Source organism: Equus quagga, chromosome 14 (assembly GCF_021613505.1).
Source record: "Equus quagga isolate Etosha38 chromosome 14, UCLA_HA_Equagga_1.0, whole genome shotgun sequence".
Taxonomy (NCBI): Eukaryota; Metazoa; Chordata; class Mammalia; order Perissodactyla; family Equidae; genus Equus; species Equus quagga.
The window spans coordinates 69444631-69470562 of record NC_060280.1 but is presented as its reverse complement, the minus strand read 5'-3'; the positions used below and the strand labels follow the sequence as shown (position 1 = coordinate 69470562).

Here is a 25932-nt window from a genome sequence, read left to right as displayed (position 1 = left end):
GGCCATTAACAATGTGTTGTACCTTCTTCATTCTTCTCTGTTATACACAGATTATATTATTTATACATATATGCTTTATGTATATTATGTACATATGCATGTTAGGTATATATATATATATATGTGTGTGTGTGTGTGTGTGTGTGTGTATCTATCTCACATTCATTTGTTTGGTTACTAAATAGTACTTTCCTGAGCATTTATGCCAAGTGCTGTGGTGAATGCAAGATAGATGTGATATTTCCTGCCCTCAAAGATTTTGAAATATAGTCAGGAGAATAAAATAATTACAAAATAATTCTTCAGAAATACAAGTGCATTAAATACAATCCCAAAGTGCTATGGCGAGTCAGAGGAAGATGATATTTCCAAGTATAGAATCAGGGAAGATTTCATGGAAGAGATGTATTTTGAGCTGGGGCTTGAAGAGTTGGTAAGATTTTGAGGGACAGAGATTAGGGACAAAACATTCCTGATAAAGGGAAAAGTGTAAATAAGGGACTTGATTAGGGAAAAGTAGGATCTATTTGGGAACAGAAATAGTCCATTTGGGCTTTGACATAGTTTGTGAGTGGATTTAATAGAAGAAAAGGCTTTACAAGTAATCTGAAATCAGTTCATAGAGGGACTGGAATGCCATGTAAAGGTGTTTAGAATTTCGTCAGTTAGCCATGGGGAACATGTAGGTTAATTAACTATCTACTTTAAGATGATTAATTATACAGTGGACAGGACAAGATGTGGGGAGACTAGTTAAGAACTTACTACCATAGACTCAGGTGATGTATGTATCACTATGAACTGGAGTGTTGGCCATGTGTGCAGAAAGGAGGGAATATTTGGTATATCCTGTCCATGTGATTGGAATTCAACAGTAGATAAGTAAGAATAAAAATGGTAAGAACTCATTAAAGGTTGATTGAGTAAATTAACTTATTTTGGATTTAAATAGTATGGTTTTGTGAATTTTTGCAGAAATACTTGGCAGACCAGGAGTGGAAGCAGAGGAAACAAATGGTGATTACCAAGATCATAGTTTGGAAAATGAAAAGATGTAAAAGGTCAAAAGATAACAGATCTTGGGGTGCTAGTGAAAGCATCATGGGAATGACTGCACCAGTGCTACCGACTAAACAGAGATCAAGTTTAAGTGCAGCTAGAAGAGAGTGATTAGCTGGGGGGATATGTAGGAATTTTGGAGTTTCTATGTCATAATTAGAAACTGAATAGATTCAATAGAAGTGAGGAGTGGCTATGTGATAATTAAGAGAGGATTTCCTGAAGGTGAAGCACTTCCAGATAATGATGATGTTCAGGTTGTGGCCATATGTACTGATGACTAAAATGGAAATGAGACAAATATCACTAGACTTGATGAGGCTAGGGTACTAGAAAGGCCCTCCATGTAGACAGGGTGGGGAAGAAGACCATAAACTGAGATAGAACTAAGTGATAGAATTAAAACATCCCCAGATGAATGAAAGTTCAGAGACAAATTTCCATGAACTTTCTCCATTTCTAAGAAAGTTGTGATACTAAAATTGGGCAAGTCTTAGTGAAGAAGCCCCACTCTTTCTGCCAGGTTCTGATAAACTTAAGAATGCTCAGTCACTTTCTAATATTTCAAAGATTCAATTTATCATTTCAAATACAAAATTATACTTATTCTCTCATTAGCTAAAGGCAAGGGCATACAAGTTCACGATCATTGGATGTGTTTAAAGGTGCAATCAACCCTCATTATTTATGAATTCCATATTGGCACATTCACAAACTCACTAAAATTTATTTATTTGTAAACCCAAATTAAGGCAGTATTTTCATGGCCATTTGCAGATATGAGCAAAGCAGAGAAAACTTTGTGCCACCAGATGCACACATTCCCAGCTGAGGTCAAACAGGGCAACACTCTGCCGCTTTTTTTAAGTTCTCATACTGTGTCCTTTTAAAGATCTATTTAGTGCCACACTTTTCGCATTTTTGCACTTTTTGTTGATGATTTCACTGTTTAAAAAGGCCCCCAGGTGTAGTGTTGTAGTGCTGTCTAGTGTTCCTAAGCACAAAAAGCTGTCCTGTGCCTTAGGGAGAAAATATACATGTTAGATAGGCGTCATCCAGGCATGAGTTTAGTGCTGTTGGCCGTGAGCTCAATGTTAATGAATCAACAATATATATTAAATAAAGTCTCTTTAAACAAAAACACACATAAAACAAGACTATCGTCAGTTGATGAAAACATGACCAGAGGCTTGCAGGAAACTAACCCTGTATTTCCCCTAGGAGTACTTCTTCAGGATTCACTAATTCAGTGTTCACAGCAACTCTATAGAACATAACTACTGCAAAGAATGAGAGTTGACTGTACCTTTTTGTTTCAGTTAAAGGTAGCTGTCTTAGTTGTTTGGATCCACACTCAAGTTCTTTATCACTAATGACCATTCCTTCTTTGCAGTGATAAACTTTGCATAGATACTGTTCTCTTGTCAATTGGTCGATGAAAACCAAAATATGATTTATTTAAATTTTTATTTTGAAGCAATTTTAGACTTAAAGACAAGTTGCAAAAGAGTACAGTGTTTCTCTAATATAAGATTCCCCTAATATCTTCATAACCACAGTACAATTATCAAAACCAGGAAATTAACATTGTTGTGATACCACTAACTAATCTACAGACCTAATTAGAATTTCTCAACTTTTCCCATTAATGTCCTTTGTCTAGTGCAGGATCCAGTCGGGGATCCCACATTGCATTTAGTGTCATGCTTCCTCAGTCTCTTTCAATCAGTGACAATTCTTCAGTCTTTCTTTGTCCACCATGAACCTGACACTTCCAAAGAGTACGACTGGTCAGATATTTTGTAGATTGGCCCTCAGTTTAGATTCATGTGATGTTTTCTCATGATTAGATTGAGGTTACTCATTTTTGGCAAGAATACTACAGAAGAGATGATGACCTCATATCAGGGTCAATGATGTCAATATGTTGTCTTACTGGTGAAGTTAATTTTGACCACTTCGTTAAGGTAGTGTCTGCCACATTTCTCCACTATAAAGTTACTATTTTTCTCTTTGTAATTAATAAGTGGAAGATGATTTTTTAATGTTAAAATTTTCTAGATTGCTTTTCAACCAATCAGCAAGCACGTTATCACTAATCAATTCAGTGCTGAGCACAGTGATAAGTAGTTGGCATAATTTATAAATGACATTCTTTTGTTCACTGAGAACTGACAGTCTACTCAGGGAGATAGATAAGGGATACCTTAAACAACATTATACATGGAAAAATATAGAGAACTATATTGTGGCAAATTGTGTGGCACAGGATATAAGAGTTACAGGAGTGACCAGGGAAGGCTCCCTATGAAAAGTGGGAACACCTGCCGGACTTTGAAGGGTAGGTAGGATTTTTCCAGGTAGAATTTTATAATATAGTGAAATATATTGAATACTTCAGTTCCTTAGGAACTGTGCTAGAAGCCAGCAATATTTAGATAAAAACAGAATCCCTACTTTCTAGGAGCTCCCAGGCCAGTGAGAAAGACAGAGATGTCTATAAATGGGGAGCAAATGTGATCAGTTTTGTATGAAGATGGGAGAGGAGAGGGTATTATAAGTGTAGGGGAGCTATATCGTACTTTAGAGATGAAAAGATAACCTTCTGCTTATCTGGTCAAACTCTCTGCACTCTAAGAATGCCAAAAAACATTCCTGTGATGATGTCATTCAGTCTATACTTGAACACTTCTAGTCACAAGAAGTGATCGCTGAAGACATATTCCACTGATTTATGCCTTTTACTGATAGAAAATTTTTTTTTCTATTGAGCCGAAATATACCTCCTCCAAACTTTCACCAATGGGTCTAGTTCTTCCCTCTTTTGCTGCAGGAAATAATTCTACTCCCTCTGTTTCAGGATAGTTCTTAAAAGTGCAGACATTATATCCTTTCTTAATGTCCCCCTTTCAAGGTAAACATGAAGAAATCTATAGACTATATGTGATTTCTACATCCTTTACAATTCTTCATGTATTTGTTTGTTAATTGATGTGGCAACCAAAATTGAAAATATTTTCAGGCTTTCCAACCAGCGGAGAATCTCATGTAATTAGCCTCTTTGTTCTAGACAACATAATTCTGTTAATACAGCCTAAGTGTGCTTTGGTTACTCTGGAAGCCAAAGTTGGCTTCGTTTCTGTTTCCTTTCTAAATATTCTGTTCCCCCTCACACAATTCCCCACACCCTCATCCTCAGCCTGATTTCTTCCCCCGGAAATATTTAAGAATAATTACTATATGAGGTGAGGTCTCCCCCATTCAGTTCAGTTGCAGTTTTGAACCAGGCATTCAAAACTTATTTCTGTCATATTTTGTGCTCTTTATTTTGGCCTCCTGTTGGAGTTCTCTTTATAGTTTGATCTTGTTGTCTGACATAGCTTTCATTTTTTTCCCCTACTTTTAATATCTGCAGATTTGGTAAGAATATAATCTATTTTTATCCGAGGCTTTAATAAAATAAATAAGATAGGGTCAAGAACAGAGCTCTTGGACAAACCATGTATGTCTGATCATTTCACAATATAAAAAACTCCCACCTATCCTACCAGTCAGCCTCTGTGTTTCACTCGTTCTAGAGGGAATGTGTGGTGAGGGGAGAGCAGGGCATGCTCATTGACAGTGATGAGCCTGACCTAACCAGAGCCGAAGGTGGAATGTTGACCAGTAGTTTCAAATCAGGTTCTGCTTCAGGGAAGATGGATCATGTCATGTCATATTCTAAAAGCCAGGAGGAGTCATTATTGCTAACAGCAATAATTCTATAAAGTTTTATTGCTTCTGGAGTTTTCTCATGTGCATGATCTTATAGATATGAAATGGTGAGATAAGTTGCCAATGAAGATTTTGGGGTAGGGAAAGACAAAAAAAAGTGGAATTTAAAGCAGAATATTCTGCTAATGGAACTCCAGATGGCTTGGAGGGGGAAGAAATAGGAGAGAGGGAGGCTAGTAGAGAAGTTGCTGGAGTTATCCAGGAGGTGAGCAGGCACAGAACTTAGACCAAGACAATAGTGGAAATTGGAGAGGAAGGAACAGGTAAAAGACACATGTTCTATAGAGGAGCAATAGGACTTTGTAACTAAAAATGAGTTTGGGGAGGGAGGTGGGGGGCATATTAAAGATAACTCCCATATTTTAAATCTGGAAGAATGATGGTTCAGTGGACAGAAGCAAAGAAATTGGGAAAGGGAACCCTGTTTAGGGTGAGGCTGGTTTTCTTGTGTTTATGTTTGGCTTAATGGTGATGAGAGACAAGAGTAACTCTTAGATGAAAGCCTAAGACTGAAGAGTCTTCATCTGTTAGCATAGAGAGAAGAGTTTCCATGGAATGCTATGTTCAAGTAGAGACTTAAATGTCCTCCTTTGTGGCACGGCAGACCCGTAGGATCACAGTAGCTGTCAGCACCTCTTGGTTTCCTGGCACACAGGTGAATTATTGCAAAAGTAATAAATATGGTTTCTGATTGAACCAAGGATCTCTCAACTTTGCAGATCCATTTAAATCTTGCAAATAGCAAATGTGGTTATGAAAATCTTGGAAGTAGAGATTGGCTAAGATAAATTATGTCCAAATCATAGAATGAGTCATAGGAATAAAATCCTCTTTAACCATCAGTGAATATTCTGACAAAGCTATCTACCTACTTCTAAATAGAATATTATACTTTTTTCTTTCAATGAATGTTCAATTTATAGTGTCTCTACACCCACGCACACAAAAAGAGTGCAAAGAGAGAATGAAAAAGATATTAACTTGAAGCCCCATTAATCAGGCTTTAGAGAAGACCCTGTTATTAAGCTCTTGATCATCATCAGCAGCAGACATTCATTAAGCACCTGATTGTGCTTATGCTATGTATTCATGCACTGGGCAAAAGCCACATGGGCTTGCCCTCTCTGGGTATGTAGACCCTACATGCAAGAGCAAGAGAGAAAATAGTGTAAAATGGCCAGATAAAGTGCTAATGAGCCCCTCTTCAATTATATTAGCAATTCTTCAGCTGTCCTATTTTTTCTAGGAACAAAATCTTCCATATAAGTAAATTTTTATAAGAACAAAAGTTTTCCTATCCTAGCCTCACAACAACTTCTGCCTTTTCAATTTCTTTAAACAGTTTTCTTCACCTAACCCACTTGATGGCTAAGGGCCATCCCTGAGGAACTGCTGTGGTTGAATTCTATGCTCTCAAAAGTCTTTCTTTGCTTTTTGCTTTCTAGTCATTTCAATATTCAGCCATTGGTGGTTGTCTTTTCCATTCTTCTTGTGCCTGCCCCTCAATAGCTCCTCGACTTCCTTATAGTTTGTTACTCCAAAACATCTTCAGGCCTGGGGAAACAGTTAGCCAAGCTCATCACAAATTGTCAGTGAAGGGAGTCAATATACAGTTCTGAGTGGGGCTCTAAGATGAAATGGTATGAGATAAGTTGCATAGATCTTTTGTGGAGACATCCAGCTTGCTGCTTTGAATGTTCAAAAACATATGATCTGCCCCCTTCTGCTTGCTAGGATGGGCTCTAGGAAGTTGAGGTTGAAGAAATACTGACCTCTGGGTAAGGGGGGGGGGGATATTGCACTATTTACTGTATAGATTATTAGGTCACAAGTTAGTACATATTTTAGGAATAGAAAGCAAAGTCTCACTTCTGTTAAGTGAAGAAATGATAGACTTTCCTGTAATCAATCTGATGAAATAAAAGCTTAATATGAAACTATAAAGATAAAGATAAATATTCTACTTCCATCTTGGGTGCCCTCTCCCAAATATACACATATACAAACACCATTTTGTTCACTTCACTGGTCATTCTTTAAAACCAGAGCAAAGTGGCTTATTCCACTAATGGGAATACTGTCATTTTCAGTGCTGCTGGAGAGCATTGTCCCCAGTGAGTCATGGAACAATGCTCTGACAGGCAAGCACTAAAGAGTAAGCTGAACACACAACCTTTGGGTGACATGGAAAAAGGAAAGAGTCATTTTGAAGATCACAACTGTCTTTTATTACTGAAAGATTAAGAAATACCATGATTGGTTCACAGCTTCAGGTTTTGTGTTAAGCTTCTTGAGTGTTATTTGTGAGTCCCTATATGTATCTAGGTGGGCTTTTCATGTGTCAGGTGGTATGTAGTAATCTTCTCTTTCTTCGCTGTTTTCAGGTTCTTCTAAGAATGTATGTGTGGCCATACTTTTCCTTCTCCAGGCCACATACTATTCTAAATGAAAAAACTTTTAAGATTTAAAATTTATGGTAATTTCTAGATTGGCTATTTTAAACTGATACAGAAATAGTTTGATTAAAACCACGATTTAGATTACCTTTAGTAAGGTCAGCGATAAGAAAATCTGTTCTGCTTGCAAATTAGAATGGTGTTTGTATATCTCCAATGGTGGCCTTTTTGTCTTTAGGAGATCTGTGCAGAATGCCTGAGAGCACAGAATTCCCATTGTGTTCACGGTTAGACTAGAACCCAGGGCCATGCTGGGATATGGATAGCAATAGACCAGGGCTGTCTGGACAGAACAGGACCAGAAGTTCAAGTTAGCAGGAAGGGTTTGGCAGCAGCAGACTCAGTTTCAAGTACAAAGGAGTAACTTACAAGAGAAGAACAAATCAAAGCAAATAGAGTCCCAAATTTTAAAGGTCAGGTGATAAATGGGGCTATGTTAACCAGCAAAGCTGAAAATCAGTCTTAGGATGGAAGATTTCCTCTCTACTTAGTTTCATGCCATTTCTGGCACAAGCAGCTCCAGGCCTCAGGATTCAGTCACGGAGAGAAGAGGAATCCTGCCCCTCAATGAGACAACAACAGAGATGCACAGATTGCCTCATAGTTGGTTCTACTTAAGTGGCACACTGAAACTGAACTTCTATTTCTGAATTCATTGCACAATTTCTTCCATAAAACTACTAAATGAATTGTAGTGTTTGAAAAGCTTTTCCTTTATCTTAGTGAAATGGTTTCAGGAAAGATTAGAGAATTCAGTTTTAAAAAGGATCCTAGTAACACCATGAGGAAAAAAAACTCTCTAGAGAGCTTTTTTTCCCCCCCAAGAAAAATGATTTAAAATTAATTTTGTGGGGCCAGCCCCACGGCCGAGTGGGTTAAGTTCACATACTCCGCTTCAGTGGCATGGAGTTCGCTTGGTTTGGATCCTGGGTGCAGACCTACACACCGCTCATCAAGCCATGCTGTGGTGGCATCCCACATAGAAGAATTAGAGTGAATTACAACTAGGATACACAACCATGTACTGGGGCACTGGGGAGAAAAAAAAGGAAGATTGCCAACAGGTGTTTTCTCAGGGCCAATATTCTTCACCAAAAAAACACATACCTTAAAAAGAAAAAAAACTAATTTTGCAAATGCTTGCATAATCAGCATAAGGAATATAGAGTTGTTAGGAAAACATAGCAGGTATTCCACAACGTATGGAAACATGACTTACTTCTCTAGGAAGAGACAAAGATCCTATACCTAGGTAAAAATTCAAATTAAAGCCAAATCTAGAAAATCTCTTCTACCAAATAAACACCTTAAAAGGTCTTTCTAGAAAGCAGTAGCAGTCAATATCACTCTGGGATTTTGAGATAATAACCATCTTAACTAATATGATTGCCCTAGAACACTGATGGAGAAGAGGAGTCATAACATTTATTTGAGTGGCTACTTTGTGCTTGGGTTGTGTTTACATTCCACATTTAATCCTCGCAGCAACCCCATAACCAAGGAATTATTATTTCCACTTTACTCATAAAGGTGGAGCCAAGATCTGATGCTTAGCCAGTTTGTTTCTTCCAAAGCTAGAGCTTTTTGCACTGTACCCATTCCCCCCTCTGCACCTTAACTGAGTGAATCTCATTACATCCGAAGAAAATCTGGCATTGAGCATAGTTTAACAATTAACCATTACCAAACTAAGATATGATTTTGCCTTGTGAGTAAAAAGGACAGTTGATTCAATTTATCTTATGCCAGAGAAAGAGAAATTTGGCAAGACATTTTTGGTTCAGCTGTTAAGGTACTTAACTCTCTTCTCCACAAGTTTCACTTTAATCAGTCTCCCTAAAGATTTTAGCTTTAATAGGATTGTGTGGTATGAGGTGGTCTGAGGACCCAAGAGCTAAACGTATTTGACTCCTTCTTTGTTCATTTTTGTTGTTGATTCATATTATTGCATGGATATTTTTCTTTTAAGTCCAATGTGCTGTTCTCACTACTCTTGTAAGCAGACCTCCCCTATTCCTGATATAACATCAATGCAGATATTCCAGTGTCCAGATCTAACTTTGTATTATCTAGAAAAAGGGGCTGTTAAACTCCTCTAAAGGGCCGGAGAGTAAATATTGTAAGCTTTGCAAGCCATGTGATTTCTGTTGCACCTACTCAACTCTGCTCTTGTAATGAAAAAGCAGCTATAGACAGGAGTAAACAAATGGGTGGATCTGGATTAATAAATCAATCAAATAGGCAGCAGGATGGATTTGGCTCAGGGGCTGTTGTTTGCTGACCCCTAAAAGTAAAAGAAAGAAGTTTATTTACCAACAAAAATGTATTGAAGAGCAACCCACATCTCCCCATATGTCATAGGGAGTTCTTCATCAGTATACTGCGGAACACAGAGGAATAGCAAAGCTCATCTGAAGTCTTCAGTCGCAGAATTTCTCAACAAATAGAACTGCTCTCTTCTATAATTTGTCATTTCAGTCAAACATTCATATGAATCAGTCTTTGAAAGATGATTATATTGTCCTTTTTATTTCTTGGAGAAGGGATGCCTGTGTTCCCCTTACTAAATGTGTCTGAGTACCTCTTAAAGACAATCTTCTAGCAATTTTCCTAAACACGCATTTCCTCTTCTAAGCAACTGTATTAAAGAGTCTCCTCCAAGTCTTGATTTTTTTCAGTCAGATGCCCTTGCTGTATCTATTATTGCCCTTTCTCCTTGAAATCTTCACACTGGGGCCACATTTACCCACCACTTGTTTATCCTTTGTTTGTTTACTTTTTGTTTAGACAATAGTTTACTCTCCATTGACTACACTAATAGCGAGCAGTGGCATAGATAATCTAGAAACAATGCATAATCCCCAAGTCACTCCTACTTTGGAATGCTTTATGTGATTTTTTGAGGAACAAATTTACTTTGGTAATTGTATTCTTCCCAACCTAATATTAAAATCAACTCTAATTTCTGGAGCACTTCATTGACGGAAGTGATACAGAAGCGTGTCTCTGATTAAGAAAATCATTTGACATGGGTAATACTTATGCAGATAAGAGATTTGAGTATATGAATAACCAAATTACAGTTGGTATGTCAATCAACAGATATGTTTTGCAGTCTCATTATTTGTCGTGGATATGTAGCACATACTAAAATATTATTAGGCACTTTCATATGTATTATTTTAACCCTTGCAGCAACTGTATTATGTGGATATTATGATTTTCATTCTGCAGATTAGGCTTTGAGAGGTCAAATGACTTCCTGTGGGTCTTTGAAGGATAATGAAGGGTTGGGATTTGTACTCAGTCTTCTGATAGTAGATCTAGCACTCTTCAAACAGCTACCTATGAGGATATAGTGAATAGACTCCATGCAACTCAGAAACATCATTGCCATCCCTATTTCTGGGCACTGAGAGGACTGTAGATATAAAGCAAGACGAGGTTGCTGCCTCGAGGGAATTTGTAAACTCTATTCCAAGATAAAGCATAGACGCATTCATACTTCTGTTCCTTTGTTCATGTGCTTCTCTCTGCAGACTTCATCTTTTCCCCTCATGCGTCTGCTATCCTTTTACCCAATATGTTTAGCAAATTTATTGAGATATAATTTACGTGCAACAAACTGCATCCATTTATAATATACAATTGATGTGTTTTGACAGGCTTACATCCATTAAACTTCCATGACAATCAAAATACAGAACAGTCAATTGTCAAAACATCAATTGACCTTGAAAGTGTGGGTCTATTTTTGGACTCTATTCTATTCCATTGATCTGCATGTCTAGCCTATCCTCCTAGCCTGTCTTTATTATACCTCTGTAGTAAATCTTGAAATAAAGTAGTATAAAACCTCCATCTTTTTATAATTACTTTGAAAATTCTAGAACCTTTGTATTTCTATGTAAATTTTAGAATTAACCTGTCAATTTCTGCGCACAAAAAAAAAGCCTGCTGAAATTTTGATTGTAAGATTGCTTTGACTCTATAGCTCAGTTTGGTAGAATTGACATCTTAATGATATTGGAGACTTCCAATCTAAGAACCTGGTATATCTCTGCACTTCTTTAGGTCTTTAACTTCTTCCAGCAATATTTGCCATTTTCACTCTAAAGGTCTTAAACATTGTATTAGCTTCTTAGGGCTACTGTAATAAATTACCACAAACTGGTTGGTTCAAAACACACAAATTTATTCTCACAGTTCAGGGGCCAAAAGTCCGAAATCAAAGTATTAGCAAGTTGGTTCCTTCTGGATGCTTTCAGGGAGAATCCATTTCATGCCTAGCTTCTGGTGTCTGCCAGCAATCCTTGGCATTCCTTGGCCAGTCTCTCTGCCTCTGTCTTCACTTGGCTTTCTATGTCTTAGTTTCATCTCCTTTTCTGTCCCTTCTAAGGACACTGCCATTGGACTTAGAGACCAGCCTAATCCAGGATGATCTCTTCTTGAGATCTTTACCTTCATTAATCTTAATCTGCAAAGACCTTTTTTCCTAAGAAGTTCATATTTTGGGGTTCCGGGTAGACATATCTTTTGGGAGCCACAATTCTATTCATTATATGCATATTTAAAAAAATACATTCCTATTTTATGTTTTATGATGCTATTATAAATGGATTTTAAATTTTAATTTCCAATGATTTGCTGCTAGCATATAAAAGCATAATTGACTCTTCTGTATTAATCTTGATCTTGTGATTTTACTAAGTGCAGTTGTTAGTTCTGGTCATTGTTACGTAGATCTTTATTAGAATTTTCTACATAAACAAGCATGCTACTTACAAATAGAGGTAATTTTACTTCTTTTTCTATCTAAGCCTTTTATTTTTCTTGCTTTATTACAATGGCTAGGATTTCCAGTGAAATATTGACTGGAAGTCATAAGAGCAGGCATCTTTGCCTTGTTCCCAATCTTAGCAGGAAATAATTTTATAGTTAATCATTAAGGATGATGTTAACAATAGGTTTTTTATAGAATGCCATTTATCAGATTGAGAAAGTTCCTCTCTATTCCTAATATACTGAGAGATTGTTTTTTAAAAATGATACATATGTGTTGAATTTTATCAAATAATTTTTCTTTATCTATTGAAATAATGATATTCTTTTTTCCTATTTATCCTATTAATACGGTGAAGTACATTAATTGATTTTTAAATATAAAAACAATCTTACATTCCTGGAATAAATTCTAATTGGTACTGATGTATTTTTATATGTTGTTAGATTTATTAAAATTTTGTTAAGGATTTTTGCGTCTATGTTCATGAAGGATACTGGTCTGTAATTTCCTTGTAATTTATTTGTCCAGTTTTGATTTAAAAAAATGAATTTGGAAGTGTTCCTTCTTCCTCTATTTTCTGGAAGAATTTTATAAGATTAGTGTCATTTCTTACTTAAATATTTGATAGGAATCACCAATGATACCATTTGGACCTGGAATTTTCTCTGTGGGAAGGTTTAAATAATGCATTTAATTGTTCTAATAGATATAAGGCTATTTAAATTTTCTGTTTCATCTGTGTCAGTTTTAGTAAGTTGTATTTTTCAAGGACTTTGTCCATTTTACCTAAGTTCTGACCTACTTATTTTTATATATCTAGTCTAGATATCTTTTCCTCTTGAAACCTTCCCTGACACCTCCAAGAGAAGTGAAGTCTCATCTTTTTGTGCCACTATTTTATCTAGTACCATCTGTACTTTCCAACTGACTTTGAAGTTGTTTGTCCATTTGTCTCTTCCTATACCAAATTAAGGGCCCTGAAGTTCCATGATTGCATCCTATATACATTTGAGTTTCTGCCACCTTATATGGTACTTGGCACATAATAGATACCCCCCAACCCAAAATGTTTAAATAATCAAGTTATTCCACTTATCACTGTCTAATTTATAGACAATGGGATGTTTACACAGGGACGTTTCTAACTTCCTCAGTAGATGATGAGCATGTTTTGCAAAAATGGCAAGTAAAATTCGATGTTGACATTCCTTCTATTTCTTATGTTTAGAATAATTTTTAAAACTATTAAATTGGGGGCCAGTCCAGTGGCACAGTGGTTAAGTTTGCATGTTCTGCTTCTCGGCAGCCTGGGATTCGCCGGTTCCGATCCCGGGTGCGGACATGGCACTGCTAGGCAAAAGCCATGCTGTGGTAGGCGTCCCACATATAAAGTAGAGGAAGATGGACATGGATGTTAGCTCAGGGCCAGTCTTCCTCAGCAAAAAAAGAGGAGGATTGGTAGTAGTTAGCTCAGGGCTAATCTTCCTCAAAAAAAAAAAAAAGCTATTAACTTGAATGGATTTGCTGAATAGTACAGAAAAAAAAGTATTCTATGAACTCAGAGAAGAGAGGTTAAGTGGAAATCTGGAAAACATGTATCAACAAAGGGAGAGGAATAAGGAAAATAACTATATTGAGTACTTACTGTGTGCCAGCATCATGATAAACAATTTATATTCCTTATCTCACTTAACCTTAAAATAGTTAGGCATGAAAGATATTATTATCCCATTTTACAGATCAGGAATCTGAAGCTCAGAAAAGTTAAGTACTTTGCCCAAGTCCACAGAGTTATTAAGCAACAGATTTAAGTGTGAAGGATCCCATTATCCATGTTCCTTGTTTGAATCATACTTTTTCCCGTTCAGTTTTCTATAAGGCTCCTGATGAATTTTCCTTTAGTTACCTTTAAACTTTGCTACAGTAGAATATTCTGTAGTCCTCCTAATTGAGTGTTGGAATAACTGTAAATTTAGGAAAAGTCCAAAGTATTCCCTGAAAACTTGTTCTGCCTATTGCATAAAATATACAGAAACCACATAGAGGATCCAAAACAGACTTATCTCAAAGTATGCTGCAGAACTCCCTGTGTCTTCTCACTAGTCTTCATCGACCTTTTCTCTACAACCCTAGCATTATTTAGATGATAGCAGATGCTACCATTCTGAATGTGGATAATTGGGGGTATCATTGGGTCCTGAGTTCCCACTCAAATGGCATAAAGGAAATTAAGAGGCCAAGGCCACAATAACCCAAGCAATCTCCATGGCTTGGTGTGAAAGGAGAGGATCTTTCCTTATAGATGATCTTACCTTTTTGTGTGTTTCGTATTGGTCCTTTTTAGAAAGGTCTGTGGGCTAATTTGTGCAAGGCACATTCTTTCTCCCTATGCCTTGATACAAGATAGGTGAAACACCAGATCAATCATATAGCTTCTCTGATGCTGCTAAGTAAGATGTTTCTTCGTTAGGTCTCCTTTTTCTCTCAACACAATAGTACTCTGTAAATCCCCTAATCTGGGTTGCCTATGATAACCAGGCTTTTCCCAATTAAAAATGTGTTTAATGCACCATCTTACCAATACATCTTAGCCAAAGAACCCGGAAGGTAAGGCAAGTTTTCTATGATTCTAGTCTATTAATTGAAATGAGATGTTTCTGAGGTCTTCTCAATGTGAAAAACAAAAATTACTAGCACTTGTTTATTTGCGTACAATACTGTGGTCAGGAACTTGCTACTTCTTCAGGGAAATTATTTGTAACACATCATTGAGAAGACAACTTAACAATTCACACTGATCATTCCCTGTGGTCTGCCATGGTGAGGGTGATACGTTCCTGTATTAGAAGCACCAGAAGAAGGAACTCAACCCTCTCCCTTGAAATTCTAGTCTCGGTTGGAATGACTCCCTAAGGCATCCACGGCTACTAGATTCTTGCTGACCAAGAAATGAAACAGGTCCTATCAAGGCTGTTCACATTAGGGGAAAAAATCTAAAAGGCATCCTTGACAAAAATCAACATGGGGATCTTTCTCACTTTTAGGTAGGAGATACAGCTTTTTTGTGGTCTGAGCATCAAACTTGAGAGGAGGACATTGCTGAGACTTAACATTAATTAATAATGTTTATTCATGTAAACCTGCATCAAATGGTATTCTACATGGAGGTAAGACAGAAGATGATGGAATTAAATACGTGACCTCTTGTAAGCTATTTTCAGTTAAGGATTTTTGAGTAGCCACTTGAAATCATGAATAGTAGGATTGGGAAGAACAGGGCGGAATAGAACCACTTTTTTCTTTCTACCTAACACTGTACTTAGGCAAAGCATAGTCCGTATAGGAACTGCCTTATAAAAACCTGCTGAATAAATGGAGTGAATGAATGGATGGATGGATGTTAGAGTCTGAACTTTTCTACATAGTTTCAAATGTGGTGAATTTGTTGTGTTCCATCCGGGTATTGTTGGAGGCCAGGAAAGACCTTTCTATTCGATTCTAGAAGCTGAGAGTGTCCTCTGCACTGCTTGGATAGGACAAGCTTCTGGTAGTTCCATTTATCCAGAGGCAGAAGGCACTCTCTTGCCTGCAACTGGAGCATTGTGGCCAGATTCAATAAAGAGCCTATACTGCCTAAGGAAACGGTGTTTCCTCTTACAAGGTAAAATCTTGGCTCCTCTGCCATGAGGGGTCTGTTCTTGGAAATGTACTCTAGAGCTTTCCTATCTAACCAGGATAGGAATTGCATTGCTACATAATTTCCCTGCTGAGGCCCTACGAAAGGAATGAGTTGGGACAGATACAGCAAGATATTAGGACAAATTTTCCCCATTCTTCATGTTGTACAACACAGAAGTGAACTTTATTTCAACAAGATGACCCAATTCTTAGCATGCTTTTCTACCCACTTTACCCATAGTGCTTCCAAATCACTGTCTTTGATTCAAATTGTGCAGAGAAACAAGAAAATGAAAAGAAGATAAGCTGGCTAGTGCAAAGTAAAATGGCATTTAATTAAAACTAACTTTGCAAATTCATGGGGGAAAAAACTAGATGTTTTGCCCCCCCCCCCCCCCAAAAAGCCCTGTGATTAACCTTCAGGGCAGCATAGCATATCACTGACCGTTTGTTGTTTTGAGTGTATTTCATTTATACATTGGAAGTAGATATTTTTCATATTGTTAATAATCACTCTACTAAGTTGTACACTCAGCATCGTGCATCATTTTAACCTTGTTTAGTCACAAGGCTTTCATTTTCTTTCTCTACTTTTCTTAAGCTTGTTTCTGAGTGGTGGTTCATTCACATAAGCTTTCAATTTTAAATAACACAATCCATTATTTCACTAGGCGTCTTTATTTGCTTAAAGTGAAGAATCAGATTGTGATTGTGTTGTAAATAAGTCAATCCTTTCCTTCCCTTTACAGGAAAAGCTGTGGATGCTAAAAAAAGAGAACTGAAAACTAGTCTTTCATGAACTCAGTTATTGGAGTAAGTAGAGCTAAAACTGTGGGGGTGGCGGGGGGAGAAGAAAATGAAAAAGGCATTTTTAGAGCTTTTAATGTAAGCCACTCCAGTGTCCCTCTTCTCCGCTTCTTTCCATACCCCTGCCCCACAGTCAGAACCCAGGGCACCGGGCAGCTCAGAAGCTGAAAGGAGACTAAGAGTGAGGCTCTGGGTTAACCTTTCCAGTGATCTTAAAAGGTGGAGGCAGAAAGACTGCTTGGAGAAACTCCTTTTTACCTTTCTAGAACTGCATCAGAGAAACTCCTAAATTGCATCAGTGATCCTGAAACCTTTATAAATAAAGAGTTTCCTGCATTTAGGAAACTTAATCTTGTTGGGATCTTTTGAGGTAGGAAAATGTGATGAGAAATAAACATTCTCTATATTCCTATGTATTGGGTATGCTCCTGGAAACATTGGAGGAACTGTTTGCCAAAAACTCTTGGCAGTTTTCAAAGACGGCTGGCCAAGTCAAAAGAGAATGAGGAGAAGAACAGGTTTATGGAGCTCCGAGTCCAGCATTGTGTGTAAAACCCAGGTTTCAATTTAAAGAAATCTGTTGCATAAAAACCTTGGGAAACATATCATCCTCTCTTTTCTTTACTACATAGATACCTCACACAAGTATCCTGTTCTTCAAAAAAATGTTTTTAGAAAATAAGAAAAATATAAGAAAATCAACATGGTCATAATGAAGCAAATTTTATATTAATTTTATTTACTTTTGCTTTTAAGTTTAAGAGTTAAGACAACATTTCAGCAAAGAAATGTGGAGAAGGGTAAAGGGAAATCAATAAAGTCACTCTGTGACTTTTCCCAGGAGGGAGCTGTGTTAATCGAGAATGACTTGCTTGGCTGTATATCAAGTCCGAGGAAAGAGCAGGAGTTGATTTTGAAACAGATTTCCCAGCTAGATTGAAGGAGATATATATGTGTATATATATATATATATATATACACACACACACACACACACACACATATATATACACATAATTTTTACAAGAATAGTATATGTGTATATACACTGTTATATCCATTTTAATATATATTAAAAATGTGTATATATATACACACATACACATTTAAAAAGTAGATAAAAGTAATTTTTTTAGATAATTAGTAATATCAAACAAAAATTCTTCTGATAGTATTTCATGTATATTGATCTAGGATGAGTTTACACTTTATAAATTTCTCTAATAAGCCTTTTGACTCCTAAAGGAAATTGATGTGCAAAATCCTAAAGTGATAGATGAAGGAATGGAAACCAGATTTCTCAACCAAGGCCCAGTGAAGTGTCTTTGACTGTAGGAAATCTTCTAGAGTCTCTCTGGGTTGTACATGTAGTCACTTTCTCTAGTGATCAACATTACAGAAATTTTTAGCAAGTGTGATTTCAGCAGAGCTTATGAAAGTCCAGCTGGCCAGGGGCCTACCCAATTCCCCTGGGCCATGGTACCACATTCTCAAGTTCATTGGAAGCAGTTGTAGTTTCCAACAAATTCAGACACATAATTGGGTGGGAGGCAGAAAAACTTGGTGTCAGGCCTGACTTCATCTTCACAATGTGATCCTGAGTGAGTTAGCTTTCCTTTGCGGATGTTGGTTTCCTTTTGTATGAAATGGGATGGATACTTCTTGCCCCTTCCCAACAACATGCTTTCTTATTGCCTAAGAATCTTGTCAAAATGTTTTTGTTCTATTCAATGATCAGGAGATTTTAGAGACAATTAATGGGGATCCCCTCTTCATGACCCAGTCTACTATGATTAATTCATTCCACCTTGCTGAGACTCTTAACATTTTTCTTCTTTCATTTCTGTATATCAAACTCTAAATTGTTTTTAACATCAGCTAAGGTGTTCTATTTATTTTCTAATTCCAAATTCCATCTATATCTTAACTTTTCAGAAAGTATTTTTGTAAAAGAATGGAACCTAGACAGAGAGAGGGCCTATGCAATTCTAGAGTTTCCCTGTAGGCAATTTAAGAGTTCATCTAGTCTAATTCTCTCATGTTATAGTTGAGGGAGCTAATGATCTGAGAGGTAAAATGTATCGTGCAAGGCTACTGTGATAGGGCTAAGCAGAGAATCCATGTAGCTTTAACTTTCAGTTCTATATTCTTTCCACTTGTTCGTGTGTCTTGGGACCACTATAATTAGAAATAGGACCTCAAGTTCAAGTAGACAAGGATATGTAAGCCTTTAGTTTTCCCCAGGTCCAGATTCCAACTCTGTGTGCATAACGTGGCCAGCATGGCTTTAGCATCCTCATGGAGGACGGAGGATTCGGGGTGCTGAAACCTCTTCTTTGTCCCTTCAGCTGTTTCACTGGACCCAGCACAGAATCTGCGTCTAATTGAAGTCTCACCTTTCCATGTTTATTTTGGATGTGGTTGCATTTGCTGTATCTTATAACTCTTAAATTCTGTCTTCAAGTTAACTTTATGCATTTTGTATTCAACATTTACTGAGTGCCAGTCATAGTGCAATGGGCCAGAGATACAGAGCTGTATCTCAGTCTCTTAACTACAATCACAGTGCAACATGTCCTGCATAAGTTATGCTTACAGTGCTGGAGGGTGCTGAGGAGGAAGAGACTGAGATCATCCAAAGGAGCCAAAGAAGACAGCTGATCAGGTGACAGTTCTTCTGCCTTTACTCTCCCATCGTCTTCCTTATCAGGGCAGAGAAGTTAATTTTATGCAATGGTATTTTCCAGAGTAATCTCTCCTTTGTTTTAAATAGAAGAGAAGTAATACGTAGGATTTTTCCCTTACCTGCATGTCCACCCCCAGTCTTAAATACCTCACCAGCTCTCTATGAAGTCTCTGCACACAGCTGGTTTCCTGATGCTTCAATCAATTCTTACTGTACTGTGGAAAGCAAGTCATCAGGGCCCAGGGATAGACACATATGTAGATTAGCTGGGGAGAAGATATTGTGCACCAATTATTTCCTTCCTTACTTTAGTTTTAGAATCTGTTTTCTCTGTTGACTTTATTTTTAAAAAGACATTGACAAGTAGACAGCTAAATATTTACTAGAAACACCCAAAGTGCGGTTAATGTTTTAAACAGAATCTGAACACCAGTCAGATTTCTTTTTGCTTTATTTTCAAAAGTTCTTTTCCTCCTTACTTACCTTAGCACTGTTCTCACTTTTCCATAAATTTTAAGATACGGATTTTGAGCAATTAAACTCATGACAGGAGAGAAAACGTTGATTGCTCTGTGTTATATAACACCATGGCCCTAGATTATATTAAATTCCTGGAAGAATACAGAATGAACAATAATTTCTAAAGCACCTATTACATGGAAGGTTAAGTGCAGTAATATCAAAATCAGCACATATCTTCATTCAGTGGATATAAGTACCATAAAGAGCTAAGCATATAGACCACGGGCCCATAAACTGAGCAATTTTCCAGACTTGGGGTAGGTAATCAAAATATCACAGTGAATCTTTAAAGACTTAAAAATGCCAAAAAAATTTACTTAACCTCCCACCTTTTGAGAGTGCATGTTGGTCCCATCTAGAGTTGGTTTGCTCGGTGCTGGCCTCAACTGGAGCACGCAGTCCAACATCCCTGAAGGGCGAGGCCTCAGAACTCAGAAAGCTAACCTGGCTCCCTCTGATACAGTTCTCTGTGGTCTTCATGTCATTGCTATTTGTAGCATGTAGAGACTCCTTGAGAAATGTCGAATGTGCCAAATTTAAAATCTCCGAGGTAGCAGTTTCCACCTTTAAAATATTCCTCGGCTTCTCCCCAGAGTGCTTCTTATTCATCACTCTGTTTTAATCTCAGCAGGAATTCTGATACTGCTGCTGCACCTCAGTCCCAAAAATGCGTCTCAAAATATGTTTCTGTGTTCTTTTAATTTTATTAATCCTGCACGCTCAGTGCTTTTGAAACTCATCTATTTCACAAACGCTCTAGTAAATTTAATTGTATCCTTTTGAAGCTCTTCCTTACTGTGTTGTTATTAGTTAATAATGGAGGAGACCAAGATGCATAAGGTATGATTATTATTAACGATACCTTGGATGTACACAAACTCACTCTGAGTGAACTTAAGGCAGTTCATATATATTAGCTCATTTTTCCTCGCAACAGCCAGGTTGAGAGACCTAGATTCTATTCTTGGTGCTATAACAATCTTCTTGGGAAAAGTGTTTAGCCACTAATTGCCTCAGTTCCAACTATGAAATGGGAATAATGGCATCAGGATATTTGCTTCCCCCTTTCCTTGTCCTAAACCTTTAGAATCTAAATAGCTAAAAAAAAAGTCTGAAGGTGAGGAAGGAGTGTGTCTTGACTTTATGACCATTAATAAAAAGGTGACAGACAGCAGTAGGAGTTTGACTGGAAACCCTGCAATCTGAATTGTAATCCAATCTCTTCTTAATGATGGGTCAGTGCCCTGGATACCCCCTTCCCTTTATAGAGAGGAAGTACTACATAGTATGACATAGTGTATTGCAAAGTATTCAGAGATCCAGAGATGATAGATACTGTAAAGGGCCCTGATCTTCTAAAGAGCATTAATTTGGTCAGCATAGATGTCTCTAAGAACCATGGTATCAAGAAGACTGGATCTGAGATGAGAACACTCTTGGCTTCCAAAGCTTTAGCCTTCCTGCACTTCTCTCCCCTCTCACAACCTTCAGGCTTTGTAGCAGTTTCAAAAAAATACACAAACAGCTCCAGACCAAGTCCCTGGCCTGTATCCTTGGTTGCATATCATCTGTAGATTCTTGGCCTTGCAATCTCAATCGTCAAAAGTCCCAGGGGTGGAAACATGCCCCTTTGCTTGCCAGCCTAAACCTAATGACTGAATGGCAGGGAACATAGACTAAAATAGAACTTGGCTCTTGGATGACACACTTCAGCCAAGAATAATGATTTTTATAATGTCAGGCTCAATTCCCTTAGTGCACAGGTAATAGGGATCTCATCTTATAGAAGGGCCTTGATTCTCTCTCTCTCTCTGTTTCCCTCTCTCACTTTACCCATTATTATACAGCAGTGGAAGCTTTTCTCTTTCACCTTCCTGGACCCCAAAGGTTATTGAAATGCACTTCCTACAACTTGGTAGAATCAGGCCCCAAGTCAGCGGACCCTAGATTACCTTCCAGAGAGCTTCACAAACCACATGGGCCCATCCCATCAGCTCCAGCCCTTCTGTGGAGTTAAGCTAGAAGCCAAGAAAAGTCCTCTGAAACTCACTCAATGAGGCATAAAGAGGCAACAGAATTATTTTATATATTCATATCAAAAATATTAATAAATATATATGCTGAAGAGTTATCTCATCATTGATTTCTCTTTATATCCTATAAGGCTAAGGAAAGCAAAAAAAATTTTTTTAGTAGGCCAAAATCTAAGTATTTAGCCTGTCATGACTGAGCCTGACACTTAGAGCTGGTGTGGATTTGGGGTATAAAATCTGCCAGATGACTCCCCTTGAGACCGCTTGAGCTACAGATTGCCTGTACCAAACACTGCTCCCTACTGGTTCAAAGCCTCATTGGCTCTGCTACCCTAACAGGGCAAAAGGAAGCTTCCTCTTCCTCAGCTTCCTGGGAAGAGTAGTAAGGAATATTTTTGTCATTTAATGAGGGAATTTAAATAGTTCGCGTCCAAAGTACATTTAGAGTTTAGGGGCTGGAATAGAAGGACTACCATTACCAACCCAGCTCTCTCATGAGAGAGACCAGCAACCCCCAAGGATGTGTCTTTAGAAACTATATTCTGGGTTGATCTAATGGAAACTATCCCAGCCTAGTGAAGATAGTCACATTTTTGTGATGGAATTCAGTGGTGTTGAAAGGCTGAGTGTGCATCAATGTTTGTCGAAGGACAGAATGGACACCATCATGTTGCCCTTGCCTCTTCTATTCAGAGACAGGAATTCCTCAGATGAAGACTAGCATAGAAGCTAGCCTGCCAAGGATACCATTTATACATACTTAAATATTCTTCCCTTCGGCAAAATAAGGAATTGTCTAATCTGTTTTTAGAATACATATTATGAAACCCTGGAGCATATAGTCATGAACCATTTCTAGCCTTTCAATCTTGTTCTTTTTTTGTGAGGAAGATTGGCCCTGAGCTAACATCTGTTGCCAATCTTTCTCTTTTTGCTTGAGGGAGATTGTCACTGAGCTAACACCTGCGCCCATCTTCCTCTATTTCATGTGGGATGCCACCACTGCATGGCTTGGTGAGTGGTGCTAGATCCGCACCTGGGATCCAAACCTGTGAACCCTGGGCCACTGAAGCAGAACTTAACCACTGTGCCACCTGGCTGGCCCCCTCAATCTCTTTTTTCTGAAACAAGGGCATCTGAGCTGGGTTGCTTGTCTCAGATTTGGACTTACCCACACACTCTAAAGTGTAAGAGATCTCCCTCCCGGCATGTAGCCCAGAATAGTCCTTCACAGCCACCTCATCCTGGACACTTTATCACTTGACATTACCTCCTAATCCACAGATCAGTGGGATTTCAGACAAACTTTGTCTGGCTTCAAACACAAACAGCATGACTCTGGAAGATTCAGAAAAACTTAAATAGACAAATTTGCTATTTTTTGGAAATACAAATAAACATGGCTATAAGGGGGACCTCAGCTAGAGTACAGTCTTAGAGAATAAGGCTGCAGTTCACCATTTATTAAATGCTACTTTTACATGGCATTTTACTAAGCATTATTATATTATATAAGCATATTATAAGCATATTTAGACATGAACCCTCCTCTCTCAAAAAGTTGCAATCAAAACCACATTAGCATAAAAGAGCTGCATGCCACGTGCTGTGCTATGTATTGGGAATACAAATGTGACCATGGCACAGCACTCTCTTCATTTACCTGAGAGTTTGGAGATGTAGACAGCACAGTGTATGGACAGTACCAATACTACAGCATCATTTTCTGTCCTCTAGCTAAGGAAATTACACTGCCAAGCACGCTGCCTGACATACGGTCAAGTCCTCAAACAATATTTATTAGATAAAATGAACTAAATGAGAAGAATGAATAAATGCTAAAATAGAGTAAGTATAATGTGCTATGCAAAATACGTAGGACAAGCTAGACTAGTTTGAGGAGACCAACTGCAGAAAGTGACATTTACGCTGAGATGGGAGTCAAAGAGTATAATGATGCAGAGGAAAGACCAGGCTTATGGAGTTAGACTTGGGTTCAAATCCTAACAGTGCCACTCAGAGCTGAGCAGTCTTAAATTCTGAACCTTATTCTTTGCATCTGTAAAACATCTATGAGGGCTTTCACGGCCGTTTTGAGGATTAAATGAGATGTTAGTTATCTGTAAGTGTGTGTCACATAGAAGAACCTCAATGACAGCTATTAAAGGAGTCACAGAAAACAGTATTGCAACATTAAAGCAATAAATACCTAAGTAATAATGTTAAGAGCACAATATTTTGAGTGACGGATAGCAAAAATAAGCTTAAAATCATGGTGGAAATAAGGGAGAGGTGGTACAGCAGTTCTTGGCCCCTAAGCCCTTACAAGAGTGGAGGGGGGCAGGCACCTGGTGGGGGGTTGTCTTCCTCCTCCAATCCATCCTGGAAGATTTTCATATTCAGCTTTAGCTGCAGAACCATGGAGCCCTGCCTGTCACTTTTCACGGCGTGGTAAATACCTTTTCAGATAATCAGATAATCTTAGGATATTATGATGTGTGGATGCTTGATACAGACCATACATATGTGTGTGTGTGTGTATATATGTAAATATAATTTTTTCCTGTAAGTTCTGATAATAATTAGCTTCTGTTGCTTTTATCTTAAATTTACACAAATATATCAGATTCCTTTATTCTGTTCTTCCTTCCACCCATGTACATCAGGCCCTTTCCTGCTGCATTCTTATAGTTAAATCAATTAACACAAGCACACACACAAACACACACACACACACACACACACATCCTGTTCTCTACTGGCTTCAGCTCTTTTTAGGTGAGCTTTTGGGAAATGCCCTGAGATGAATCAGATTGTCAGATATGTAAATGTGGGTGACGTGGGTGGGGGAGGCAGGAACGGGGGTGATGCTAGCAGCTGACTTTTGGTTTGGGTTTTCAGTTCATAATATGAGATACAACTATATTTTGATATAGTGCAAAAGTGTCAAGCAAGAGTGTGAGAGAGACCAAAGAAAGGCGATAGTGGTGGCCAGAGATGAAAGAAACTGCAAGACATCAAAACATTTTAAACGTGAAATTTGGGGAAAGGAGAACTGGAGGTGTTTAAAATGATGACGGAGGGGAGAAAGCAATTGATTGGGTCTTTGAAACCATGCCAGGAACCAAGAGCCAGGGGCAGTGGCAGAGGGGAAGGCCAGGTAGGACAATTAAAACGGAAATCTGGCTCCTCACAGCGCAGCATGGAGCGGGGCTACAGAATTTGCTGCAGTGGGAGGTGGGGCCAGTCTGGCACAGTCTGTGGGTTTGAAAGGAGCTGGGCGGGTTGGAGAATGCCAGTCAGCCTTTGTAGTTCTGAGCTCAGAGAGGGGGTGACAAATACTGGGCTTCAGGTCAGAAGCCTGGCTGGGGTGGCTTTTGGAGAAATTTTCTCTCTGCTCCCAAACTCTTAAAATTCACTCATCATACCCCTGGCCTCCAATCACAGCATAAACACGTGTCCTGGAGGCCGTCCTCCGGCCGAGATTTCGGCAGTGGTACCTGTTGGCAGACTAATGGGGTCTTTTTCCTTTCGTATTCCCTAGAGACCGTGAACTGGGCTGAATACAATATCTTTGCATATTTCCCTTCACCCTTCCCACATGCTTCACATCTCCCAGACTCCTCGGGTTAATCCCCAGGACAACCTTGCTTTGAAAGAAAAAATGTGGTGAGCCTACTTGAAGATTTGGATCCCAGAGGCCTCTGTCTGTCCTGCCTCAGCCAGACCCCAGACAGCCGGCTCAAGGAGATGGACATTTACAGAGAAAGAAGCAGTAAGTTTTTGTTGTTGTTTGTTTTCAAGGCTTGGTTGTTCTCCAGAATTAAGGTCTCTGAAAGCACGGGGTTTTCTTATTTTTTCCCCCTTTCATTTTTTTACTTTTTTCTCAGCAAAAATAAATAATATCCCCTTCCCATCTTGGGGATGATTCATAAAAGCAATTGAATTAGAAAGTGCTTCTTCATTGCTGCTCATAGCCTGGGTTAAAGATATCTGAAGTTGATCTATGTGTGCTTATTCTCAACATTGTAAAATTTTAAAATGTATCTGCCTTTGTTAAAATAATTTGTACTGATTGTTCTTCTCCAGAACAAATACTATGTAACTGGATGATTGATTGTAATTATGATG

At 38.2% G+C, this 25932-nt stretch overlaps 1 long non-coding RNA gene across 1 annotated transcript; it reads left to right on the top strand.

Moving 5' to 3' along the window:
- Positions 1-15111: 15111 nt before the first annotated feature.
- On the top strand, positions 15112-25921 carry LOC124225343 (uncharacterized). Its single transcript, XR_006885069.1, has 3 exons — positions 15112-15242; positions 16503-16566; positions 25346-25921. It is a non-coding gene; the product is annotated as an uncharacterized LOC124225343 (long non-coding RNA).
- Positions 25922-25932: the final 11 nt, after the last annotated feature.